General features: G+C 40.3%; 1 long non-coding RNA gene across 35 annotated transcripts in view; it reads right to left on the bottom strand.

The window, feature by feature from the left end:
- LOC129636993 (uncharacterized) overlaps positions 1–12345 on the bottom strand; it is a 499812-nt gene that overhangs the window by 380307 nt on the left and 107160 nt on the right. For 3 of the 35 annotated variants that reach the window (XR_008707297.1, XR_008707300.1, XR_008707322.1), the window contains one exon: positions 11425–11892. The exons of the other annotated variants lie outside the window; for them this stretch is intronic. This is a non-coding gene — a long non-coding RNA (uncharacterized LOC129636993). Of the gene's footprint in view, positions 1–11424; positions 11893–12345 lie in introns of those variants that run through there. 35 annotated transcript variants of the gene reach the window in all.

Here is a 12345-nt window from a genome sequence, read left to right as displayed (position 1 = left end):
CCCAAGGAGGATTAATCTGAGTGACTGGAGGTCTCCCCAGTTGGCACTGTCTTTCTTGATGTGTAGTTGGAACATCACAGAGCAACACAGAGCACATTGGATAGGAAAGAGACTCTGGAGTTAGACCACCTAAGTTCAAAGTCTACACTACTGCTCACCAGCTATGTGACTTGAGGCAAGTTACGTAACCTCTCTGTTTCAGTTTTCTCATCTGCAAAACACAAGTGATAATAGTAACTTTCTCACATGGTTGTCGAAAGGATTAAATGAGATCATATATGTGAAGCACTTAGCATAGAGCTTATCACCACTAGCACTTCAATGTTATTACTTCTCAGTTGGCATTCTTTCATACTTCTTTAGCTGATTTTCTTATAATGAGTATATATTGTTTCCATTCACAATCCAAAAATAATGTTACTCAAAAAATTTGAAATGAATATGACTTCTGTTCAAGGAAAGAAAGAAGAGTCAAGAAAAGAGATGGAGAAAGAAAGAGGAAAAGAAGGAAGGATCCAAAAATGCAAATAAAGGACACTTCAGAAGGACCGAATATTGAAATTCAAGCCTTTCTGTCAGACCATAAAATATCTGGTGACTATATCCCAATATGCTCTACCAAAATTTTTCTCATGGAGTTCTATTGCCACCATTTATGTCACACCTCTTTTTAGCAGGCAAATGGGTGGACTTTCCCTGCGCAGAGCAGGGACAGCCATGGGAGGAAGTGGGAAGGAACAAGCCAGTGGCAAAGGTGCGGAGGGAATGAGGGTGAAAGGCAGCAGAAACCCCTTCCCCTCGGGCCTCCCCACTCTATCAGCACTGGAATCTAAGTCTGTGGTTTTAGACAAAGCTCACACATGACTTAAACCAAAGAGGCAGGTCCTTTCACCAATCCCAATAAACCCTTAGACTTGTATAGAGAACTTCCAAACCCCTTGTTGTTTAGCTGCTAAGTCATGTCCAACTCGTTTGTGACCCCGTGAACTGTAGCCCTTCAGACTCCTCTGTTCATGGGATTTCCCAGGCAAGAACCCTGGAGTGGACTGCCATTTCCTACTCCAGGAATCTTCCCGACCCCAGGATCAAACCCACATCTCCTGCATCAGCAAGCAGATTGTTTATCACTGAGCCTCCAGGGAAGTCCTCCAAACCACTACCTGTGATCCAAACTCATACCCATGGTTTAATTATTTTTCTGAAAAAAAAAAAAAAAAAAAGTCACTGGTTGATATGACAGCCACAAACATCAGATTCCATTAATTAATACTGAGACATCAGTATCCACGTTGTTTGTCAATTACACAGTTAAGATGCAGTCACCCTTATTGCCAGCATCAGTTTGGTCCTAGAGCCCAGAAAGGGCGGTTGCAGTGGAAGAAGGACCAAAGGCAGGTGGGGGTAGCATCTGCACTTACACTGAGATAATGAGCTTGGAGGAATTCACACTCCAAAGAGCATTCCCCAGAGAAGGGCCTCAGAGACCTAGATGAAAGGATTTAAATGAGGCTGGGTGAGCCGTTTTCATTCTGCTGATGGCCTGGAAGGAAACTATCACCTTGATGAACACAGAGCTTCCCTCGGGTTCCAAGACATACTCTTTGCACTGGCTTTCTGAGCCTCCTTCCTCACTTCCCTTCTCATTGTTCTCTCTCTCTCTTCCCCTAACTACAGTCATCTTCAATTTCATGTTAATTCAGAAGAGTCAAAGGGGAACAAAAAGCAATCTTTGCTTCTTCCACTCAAGTAAAAAGCCTAAAGGGATCACATTCCCATTGAGGCACAAGCTTGAGAGCCTGGAGACAAACCGAAATGTTCTCAGGAACACTCAGAGGTTAGGTCCTGGAAATAAAGCAATGTGATTAAATCTTCATAGATTTTTGTTTTAAGAGTAAAAGGGAAGGGGGAGGGGTAGCTCTTGTTTGCCTGGATAGAGTGCTGTTGGCAATCCCTGCTTAATCAGGATTTTGATGAGCCTCTTTTCCCTCCCAGGACTGAGACACCAAGGAAGAGCATATCTGAGGCTGCCTCTGGCCCATTTCCCCCATGTTTGCTCCATCCTTACCACTTCACTGGACCTTGCCCTGAGAAATAGCCGTTTCATTATTTCAGCAAGCTTATGAAAATTATTTGTGTCTTCAATTTGAAGATTATAAAAATAAAACCCCAGCCCCACCCAGTCCCAGAAGGCAACAAGCAAAGTAGATCATTGTCAGATGCCTTCCATACCTTTATGGGGAACTATTATTCCCTTATTAAGAAATTAATCATCTTTTCCACTTTAAGGATGGAGAAACTGTGACCCAAAAAGTGAAGTAATTTGCCCAAGGTCATTCCCCAAATGGATTACAGCTCCTTCTAACAGATACACAGTGCTCAGTATCAGGAGGGAATGGAAAGGGGTAGGATAAAATGAGAGCATGCTTGCTGGGTGCTGGGGCTGGGCCTAGAGACTCCAGGTTTTGAGGCTGGTTGTGTTAAGATAGGGAAGATTTTTGTGACTTTTTATTTCATATTACAAAAGGTTGGCAAGAAGGTGACTACTTAGAACCAAAAAGTAAAGAGGTACACACACATAAATTAAATAGTAGAGGTCATGATGGCATGATTTCAGATTCAGATGTACTCTGGTTGCAAAAAATAAAGAAAAAAGAAAAGCCCCTAATCTGATTTTTTAAAAGGTTTGTAATTAATGCTGAGAAAGGGGTCAAAATACTCAATTATATTCCCTGATCTGACTTATCACTAATTTGCAGGACAGTCTTGATCATTACCCTTACCCTCTCTGGTCCACAATTCTTCCGTTTGTTTCAAGGTGCTCAGTTATCCCTGCTCTACTGTCAAGTTTGGTAAAAGAAAAGAACCATATGGCATGTTTAGCAGAAAACTCCATACAAACCTCTAGTGGTCCCAGATATGCTGCAGCGGTTGGATTTATGGTACTACTTAGAGAATAATGGCCAATGTTAGTAAGTTTCTAATATGTCCTAGGCACTAGACTATGTACTTTGCAAACTATCCCCATTCAAGCTTCAAATTCTGTGTGAAGTATGGACTAGCATTTTCTAGATTAAAAAGATAAGGAAGCTAAAGCTCAGAAATGTGAAAATATTTGCCTGAGGGTCACATAACTAGTAGGTAACAGAGTCAGGAATCAAAGCTAAATTTGTCTAATTCTGGAGTTCAAGAACTCACTCTAGGCAATAAATCCTACGTGGCAAGAACACTCCAGTATAATTCAGATAAGCTGTAGTAGATCTCTATTGAACACAATATGAAAAAAACCACATTGGAACACCTTTATGAAAAATGGATACAAATCCTAGTCTTGAAAAGCCCCAAAAGTATGGTTTTAGTGCCGTCTCTCAGATTACAGCCTGCAGGCAAAGAAGGCAGGTGGAGGGCCTTGTTGAACAAAGCAATGCTTGGGGCAGACACAGCCCTGAAACTGTCCTGCTGCTCCACAAATCAGCGATGGCTCCCTCTGCTCGAGTTCATTCCAAACAAATCCATTAAAAGCACCATCTCAATGAATATTTTATATAGTTATGACATAGTGAGTCGCATTTAGGAGGAGCTTTTTCTAAAGGATGAGACAATGAACTACTAAAATAGCCAACTAATCATCAAGGCCAATAGAAAACTGGCCAGGGGACATGGTAATTTTACACAAAGAAAAAAAAAAAAAAAAGGAAAGTTCTACACTCCTTTCTTCCTGATTTAAGAATCCCTTAAAAAAAAAAAAAACAAAAAAACCTCTACCTACATGTTCAAATACCACCATCCACCAGCAAAAGCCACTTATTTGGTTAATTGGTTTTTCCTTGCCCTCTTCATAGTTTCTAAAGAACATCAACGTACATATTTGATTGGATAAGGATAAGTGTTTTTCTTAAATTAGGTCTATTTCTGAACCCTTAGAAAACACATGTACACACACACACACACACACACACACACAAAGAAGTCTTAACCTACTTTCTCTAAAAATAGAAAGTGAAGAGAATCCTAAGAGACAAATTCAATGGCAGCCCACATCCTATGCTACTTTTCCCAGTCTTGCATCTCTCCCAGGAAAACAGGGCACAGCTCAAGGGCTTTAGAGGAAAAGAGGGCTGAGCCTATATCACAGAGTGCAAACCAGTGGCCTGTGTGTAAAATACAACTTGCAGATGTGTTCTGTTTGCTCCATCAGGGTTGACTTGCCTGTTGTTTAAGAAATTTGAAATCGCTGTTAACATTTAAAAATCTAGAGATTTTCACAAATATTTCTGGGTTTCCAACTACTCTTGAACAATTAGGAGATCTGGCATGAGGAAACAAACATTCCCACACAGTGACAGCCAGCTGGAGTCGACTTATAGCTAGCTGATAGACGGGCCAGCCTCCCCAATTCCTAGACTCTATCATATTCCCTTTACAAGATGGCAGAATTGGTTGCTGTTTGTCATTAACCTTAAAGGGCTGCTTTCTTTACAGTTGTAAGGAAAGCACAGGCACAAAGACTAGTGGAACACAATCGAGAGTCTGGACATAAACCTGTACATATATGTCAACCGAATGAAAAGTGTGCCAAGAGCATGCAATGGAGAAAGGACAGTCTTTTCAGTAAATAGCATTGGAAAACTGGATATCCACATGCATCATGAAACTAGACTGCTGTCTTACACTACTGACAAAATTAACTCAAAATGGATCAAAGACTTAAAGGTCAGATCCCAAACCATAAAAGTCTGAGAAAACATAGAGAAAAAGATCCTTAACATTGGTCTTGTCAATGATTTCTTGCCCAAGACACAATATCAAAGGCAACAAAAAAGGAAAAGAAACAAATAAGACCACATTAAACTAACGGGATTTTGCACAGAAGAATGCTTTGGCAGGCAGATTCTTTACCACTGTCCCACCTGGGAAGCCCAAAGGAAACTGGTAATAAAGTGAAAAGGTAGCCTATGAAATGGGAGAAAATATCCATGTATGTGATAAAGGTATTAATACCCAAAACATATAAAGAACTCATACAACTCAAGGGCAAAAAAAGGAAATAATCCAATTTTTAAATGGGCAAAAAACATGAAAAGACATTATACCAAAGAAGACATACAAATGGCCAATAGGTATATATCTATGTAAGGTGCCTGACATCACTAACCATCAGGAAAATGCAAATCAAAACCAAAATGAGATTATCATCTCACACCTGTCAGAATGCCTATCATCAAAAAGATAAGACATAACAAATGTTGACAAGAATATGGAGAAAAGGGAATCTTTCAGTGGGGTAGTAAAATGGTATAGCCATTGTAGAAAAGAGGATGGAAGTTGCTAAAAAAAAAAAAAATTAACTACCATATGATCCAGCAATTCCATTTCTGGGTGTACATCTGAAGGAACTGAAATCAGTATCTCAAAGAGATACATACACATCTATGTTCATTACAGCATTATTTATAATATAATAGGCAAGCTTTGGAAACAACCTAAGTGTCAAGAGAGAAAAGGATAAAATGATGTGGTAGAGATATAGAATATTATAAAGCCATGAGGAAGAAGAAAACCTTGCCATTGCCAACAATATGGATGGATCATGAGAGTATAATGCTAAGTGAGATGTCAGATAGAAAGACAAATATTGCATGATATCTTTTATATTTGCAACTTAAAAAAAAAAAAAGCTGAACTAGTTAAAATGGAGAATTGTATAGTGGTTACTGGGACTTACTTGGTGGCTCAGATAGTAAAGAATCTGCCTGCAATGCAAAGACCTGAGTTTGATCCCTGGGTCGGGAAGATCTCCTGGGGAAGGGAATGGACACCCATTCCAGTATTCTTGCCTGAAGAATTCTGTGGACAGAGGAGCCTGGTAGGCTATAGTCCGTGGGGTCACAGTGTCAGAAACAACTGAGCGACTATACTTTCACTTTTCATAGTGGTTACCAGGAGCTAGGTGGTAGGGGAATGGGAGGTGGTGTTAAAGGATACAAACTAAGGGTACAAACTTGAAACTAGCAGATACCTAATTTTGGGAGATCTAATGCACAGAATAGTGAGTATAGTCAACAATACTGTATTATAAACTTCAGAATTGCTAAGAGACTAAGTCTTAATTGTTGTTATAATAAAAAAAGGGACAGTTATGTGATGAGACAGAAGTGTCAGCTAAAGCTAACATTATTATAATCATGTTGCAAAACATAAATGTATCAAACCAAAATGCTGTTCACCTTATATACACTTAATGTTATATACCAATTGTATCTGAATTTTTATTAATTAATGAAAGCAAACTATTTTTGTACCTTCATGTCTATCCAAAATGGGAAAATGAGCAGACTGGGACAGCCATGTATTGGAAGAAAAATGGGAGAAAACCTAAAGCCTAATTCTGTGTAGCAGTGAAAACTACGCAGTTGTGTTTGATATGCAAACAAAAACCAGGCTGGTTTAACTCCAGGGTCTCACTTGGCCCCTGCAGGCATTTGAAATTGACATTCTTGCCTAAAGTCACTGAAGATCTTTGGAAATAAGTCTTTTCCACCATAGTTTTCATTTCCAGAGTTCTGCGTTCCTTTCTTAGTACTTGGCACAGTGACAAACACATAAGCAGTGCCAAAAAATTAACTGTATTATAAACTAAAATTACATTTTGCTTTGTTTCTCCTATTTATTTTCTGTGTACCAACTACCTCACACTACCATCCTCCCTTTCTGCTGGTCAAGAGTCCTTTCGGAGCCTTTTTTTTTATTTTATTTTTAAACTTTACAAAATTGTATTAGTTTTTCCAAATATCAAAATGAATCCGCCACAGGTATACATGTGTTCCCCATCCTGAACCCTCCTCCCTCGGAGCCTTTTTTAACTCAAAAGCTTTATTTCACAACCAGACTGGAAAGGACCTGGTAAAGGAATCACATAAAGACTGATTTGATACAGTATTCACTTGGAGACAAGTCAAAATTAGATTTTAATTCCAGTTTTACCACTTACTATCTTAGCTTGACTTCCCCAACAGCAGAGCCTGCAATGAAGATGTGGATTGTATAGGTGGTTTACTGGGGGAATGTGATTCCCTAAATAAGGGGCAGGGAGGTGAACAGGAAAGGAGGAAACACCAGTACAAGAAAGTGTTAACTGCTACAGGTGACTGCTTACTTCACACAAGGCCTTCTGAGGAGTCTTATGGAATGTGTGTCAGAACTGTCAGCCACGGTCAAAAGCCTTTATCCATCAGCTCCTGCCCCCATAGGCAGAGGGCTTCCCCATGATGTATTAGTATCTTTGTGCAGTCAAAGGAAGCCAGAGCACACGAGGTGGAGTGGTAGCCTTGGCTGGAAACAGTGGCAAGGCCAAGATGACGAGAGGTGCTATACAAAAGGTGTCCTATACAATAACTGTGGTCAATCAAATACTTCATTTCTGGAAACCTCAGTTTCCTTCATTATAAATGGGCCAACATTGGTGCTTTCTTTTTGGACGGTAAGGCGAATATAATGAAATAATCCATGTGAAGCTCATAGACAAATGCCCAGCACACAGTACATGCTAATGACTGACTGTTTCAAATACAAGCTCTTGCCTCCAGGACTAGACATTTTGGAGGACTTTTATCTGAGAGCTCGACAGCAATAATCAATGAATTATTAAATCAATGAAAGTAAACAATGATAATTACAATCTCAGCATTCACTTATAATAGATTCCAAACTGGCTGCTGTAGGCCAATTTTGCCCCTTAGACACATATTCTTCCCCTACACCCATAAATATCTATATACATATATTAATATATATGCATATAAATATATTCATATATTATTATATAACCAAAATCAGTTACAAATATTGAAAATTATTTTTTTTAATTCATAAAATTGAGAACTCCAGCTTTCCCCTTGAAAAAAGGAAAGACTTAACCCCACTAAATTGGCATTCCCACTGTCTGAACTAAATAGTGACCCTTTCATATGGCACATGTTTCTCCAATTTGCTACTATCCCTTTCAAGTCCGGAAAAGGCAATGGCAACCCACTCAAGTACTCTTGCCTGGAAAATCCCATGGACGGAGGAGCCTGGTAGGCTGCAGTCTATGGGGTCGCTAAGAGTCAGATACGACTGGGCGACTTCACTTTCACTTTTCAGTTTCATGCATGGGAGAAGGAAATGGCAACCCACTCCAGTGTTCTTGCCTGGAGAATCCCAGGGACAGGGGAGCCTGGTGGGCTGCCACCTATGGGGTCGCACAGGGTTGGACACGACTGAAGCGACTTAGCAGCAGCAGCAGCTTTCAAGTCCATTTTACTCATTCACTACCTGCTGCTGGACATTTGCATTTGAAACCTCTGGACAGATACTTAACCTAGAAAGACAGGGTCCCTGGAAACCCTGCCAGGACCTAAAAAGGAAGAATGCTAGAAAGGACAATGTCCTTGTTTTTCAGTGACAGCTGAAGAGCCACCTCTGAGGCCCATGGAACTCAATGTACTTGTGATGGAGAGTTAAGTGAATCCTGCTGAGGTGAGAGTGTGTGGTTCCAGCGAGTCTGGCTATTACCAACCTGAGGCTGAGGTCACCCCAGCTGCTCTCAGTGCCTGCAACTCTGCTGATTTCATTCTGGTTCATACCAGAGATTTATTTTTATGAACAGTGAACATTTTTTGTAACATTCCCTCATTTAACCTTCATTATCAAAGTCTCTGCCCAAAGCCCATATAAGTACCATTATTGCCCATATAACATTTTCCAACATAAACCATTTAAGGCATTTTTTTCCATTTTTATTTATTTCTCTTCTGTTACATTTCATTTGAAATGTGCATGGGGGAGAATGTGTCTTGTTTTTATGTTGTCTCATACAGACCATAAGCCCTAATAGTGGGGGCTGCCTATTTTGAAGGTTAATAAGCAATGGGGACATTTATCACATGGCACAAACAACCAGGATATGCTGGCCTCTTAAAAAAAAAAAAGTACTAGAAAGGAATTCTCTGTGACTGGGGAAACTGAAAGGAAAATAACCTAGCTTCTTTGTCTCTTGAGAAAGCCACAAGAAGAAGAAACACAGTGGCTCCAAAAAAAGGAAAGCAAGAAAATGAAAAACCTAGTGTTATAATGTGTGTGAAAGTCACTCAGTTGTGCCCAACTCTTTGGGACCCCATGGACTATACAGTCCATGGAATTTTCCAGACCAGAATACTGGAGCAGATAGTCTTCTCCAGGGGATCTTCCCAACCCAGGGATCAAACTCAGGTCTCCTGCATTGCAGGCAGACTCTTTACCAGATGAGCCACCAGGGAAGTGTTGTAATATTACTCCTTAAATTATTCATTCATATGCAAATTCTCTGTGGGCAGTGAAAGTACCTGTATCTCTGAATCTCTAGTACCTGAACAGGGTCTGGTGCTAAGTGGGTACAATAATTTAACTAAAGTTTGTGTTTAACTCTAAGAAACTCAAGAACTCTAAGAAACTCATTTTGACTTAAGCAAAAATGGTAATATGTTGACTTACATAGTTGAAAAGTTCAAGATCTTTTAAGCACGTCTGTATGCAAGACCTAAGACAGTGTCTTTAGGATTCAATCTCTCTCTACTCTCTCTCCCCTTGCTCTATTCATTCCATCTTTTATTCTATTGATTTTACTTTGAGCAGGCTCTCTCCTTTGGATAGAAAGTAGTCCACCAGCAAGCTCTAGGCTCACATTCCTATAAGTTCAGTAGCTCTAGTAATAATGAAAGAATGAATAAAAGAAGGAAATAGAGAGAGAGAGAAAGGGAGGGAGGAAGGGAGAAAGGAAAGTAAGAAGAGAGAAAGAATAGGCTTCTCAGTTCAGCAGTTCCAAAAGTTTGGATCTCTGAGCAGATCACTATGGTCAGAGGGAAGGACTACATGAACTGGAAGGCACACCCTAGCTATGGGGACTGAAACTGTCTAGGGTGGAATGCATGCTGGGTGGTCACAAGCAGTAGAGGTCCATCACAGAAGGTGTGGGTGATGCTGTTGCATGAAAAGAAACATAGGATTCAAGAGCCCTGGGCACTTCTTTCCAGCTTTGGCGTAACCAATGAAAAAGTCTTGGAAATTCAATTTAATTCATTGCCACAAAGATGTACCACATCTTACAACATGCTAGGACTGTACAAAAGCCTGAGCAAGCAACGATGCAAACTTACTGACAATCATCAACAAATCTATCAGCTGGCAGGGGTCACAGCAATAAAAGCAACCCATTAGGAATCCTTCTGCTAGGAAAACGTGGTAGACATATGTACAAGGTGCAGAGGCATCTTTGAATTCCCCCAGGAGTAGAACCTGAGGTTAGGATTTGTGCACAAATGGCAGATATTTGGAAGGTAATCTAGGGAACCCAGGTAATAGGGAAGATAAGTCAGGGAATGAAAGGATGCCAGTATAGGGGAAACTATTACACTACATACATTATAAGTGATAACTATTCAGGTTACCAGTGTTGGTAACTCTGGGAGCCAGTGCAGAACATGCGCCTCAAAGTTACTTTAAACAGGCAAAGGTGAGAATTGATGGGGATGAAACTGCGATACTTATATATGATATCTTTTTTTTTCTTTTTTTTTTAATTTTATTTTTAAACTTTACATAATTGTATTAGTTTTGCCATATATCAAAATGAATCCACCACAGGTATATCTGTGTTCCCCATTCTGAACCCTCCACCCTCCTCCCTCCCCATTCCATCCCTCTGGGTCGTCCCAGTGCACCAGCCCCAAGCATCCAGTATCGCGCATCGAACCTGGACTGGCAACTCATTTCACACATGATATTTTACATGTTTCAATGCCATTCTCCCAAATCTTCCCACCCTCTCCCTCTCCCACAGAGTCCATAAGACTGTTCTATACATCAGTGTCTCTTTTGCTGTCTCGTACACAGGGTTATTGTTACCATCTTTCTAAATTCCACATATATGCGTTAGTATACCGTATTGGTGTTTTTCTTTCTGGCTTACTTCACTCTGTATAATAGGCTCCAGTTTCATCCACCTCATTAGAACTGATTCAAATGTATTCTTTTTAATGGCTGAGTAATACTCCATTGTGTATATGTACCACAGCTTTCTTTTCCATTCATCTGCTGATGGACATCTAGGTTGCTTCCATGTCCTGGCTATTATAAACAGTGCTGCAGTGAACACTGGGGTACACGTGTCTCTTTCCCTTCTGGTTTCCTCAGTGTGTATGCCCAGCAGTGGGATTGCTGGATCATAAGGCAGTTCTATTTCCAGTTTTTTAAGGAATCTCCACACTGTTCTCCATAGTGGCTGTACTAGTTTGCATTCCCACCAACAGTGTAAGAGGGTTCCCTTTTCTCCACACCCTCTCCAGCATTTATTGCTTGTAGACTTTTGGATCGCAGCCATTCTGACTGGTGTGAAATGGTACCTCATAGTGGTTTTGATTTGCATTTCTCTGATAATGAGTGATGTTGAGCATCTTTTCATGTGTTTGTTAGCCATCTGTATGTCTTCTTTGGAGAAATGTCTATTTAGTTCTTTGGCCCATTTTTTGATTGGGTCATTTATTTTTCTGGAGTTGAGCTGCAGGAGTTGCTTGTATATTCTCGAGATTAGTTGTTTGTCAATTGCTTCATTTGCTATTATCTTCTCCCAGTATATCATACATACTTTCTATCACTGACCAAAGGATGCTGGAGTATAAGGCAGTAATTCCTCAGGCATCTCTGGCCTGCCATGTGTGTGGGCAGAGTCACCTCCAAAAGGCCAGGGAAAGTCCTTAGGCAAAGATATGCAGATGTGGGTCTAGCAGTCAGGAAAAGTGTACTGGAAGGCAGAGCCCGAGGGTTATGAGCAGGACAGCTGCAATATCTCATCTTCAAGTAGAAATCATTTTGCTGCTCTGCCTGAAAATACAGAAATTGGACCTGAAATTTCCTGAGTGCCTAAGCAGCTCTAAATTCCTAAAATGCAAGATATAGTCTAATAATCATATTTTATAAATCTGTGTTGGTTTGTCTGAGGCTGATTTTAAAACAATCTAAAAATGCATGGGAAACGGGTGGGTGTGGGAGGTAGAGGCAGCTGGAAGAATGATAAGATTAATGATTTTGTGTTCAAAAAGTCCACAACTTTACACAAAAATGTATTCATCAAAACAGCCTGGCTTGCTTAGAAAGGATCTTGCTTACATTTAACCCTATGATTTCAGCCCTTGCACTTGAAAAGTAGGATCATAGGCTCATAGCATCAAAAGAGGACATTTAAGGATGTCAATTGGCAAACTACTCCAGTATTCTTGCCTGGAAAATTCCATGGACTGAGGAGCCTGGCAGGCTACAGTCCACTGGGGTTACAGA

This window comes from Bubalus kerabau, chromosome 1 (assembly GCF_029407905.1).
Source record: "Bubalus kerabau isolate K-KA32 ecotype Philippines breed swamp buffalo chromosome 1, PCC_UOA_SB_1v2, whole genome shotgun sequence".
Taxonomy (NCBI): domain Eukaryota; kingdom Metazoa; phylum Chordata; class Mammalia; order Artiodactyla; family Bovidae; genus Bubalus; species Bubalus kerabau.
The sequence above is the reverse complement of the archived record's forward strand: the minus strand, read 5'-3'. Positions and strand labels throughout refer to the sequence as shown.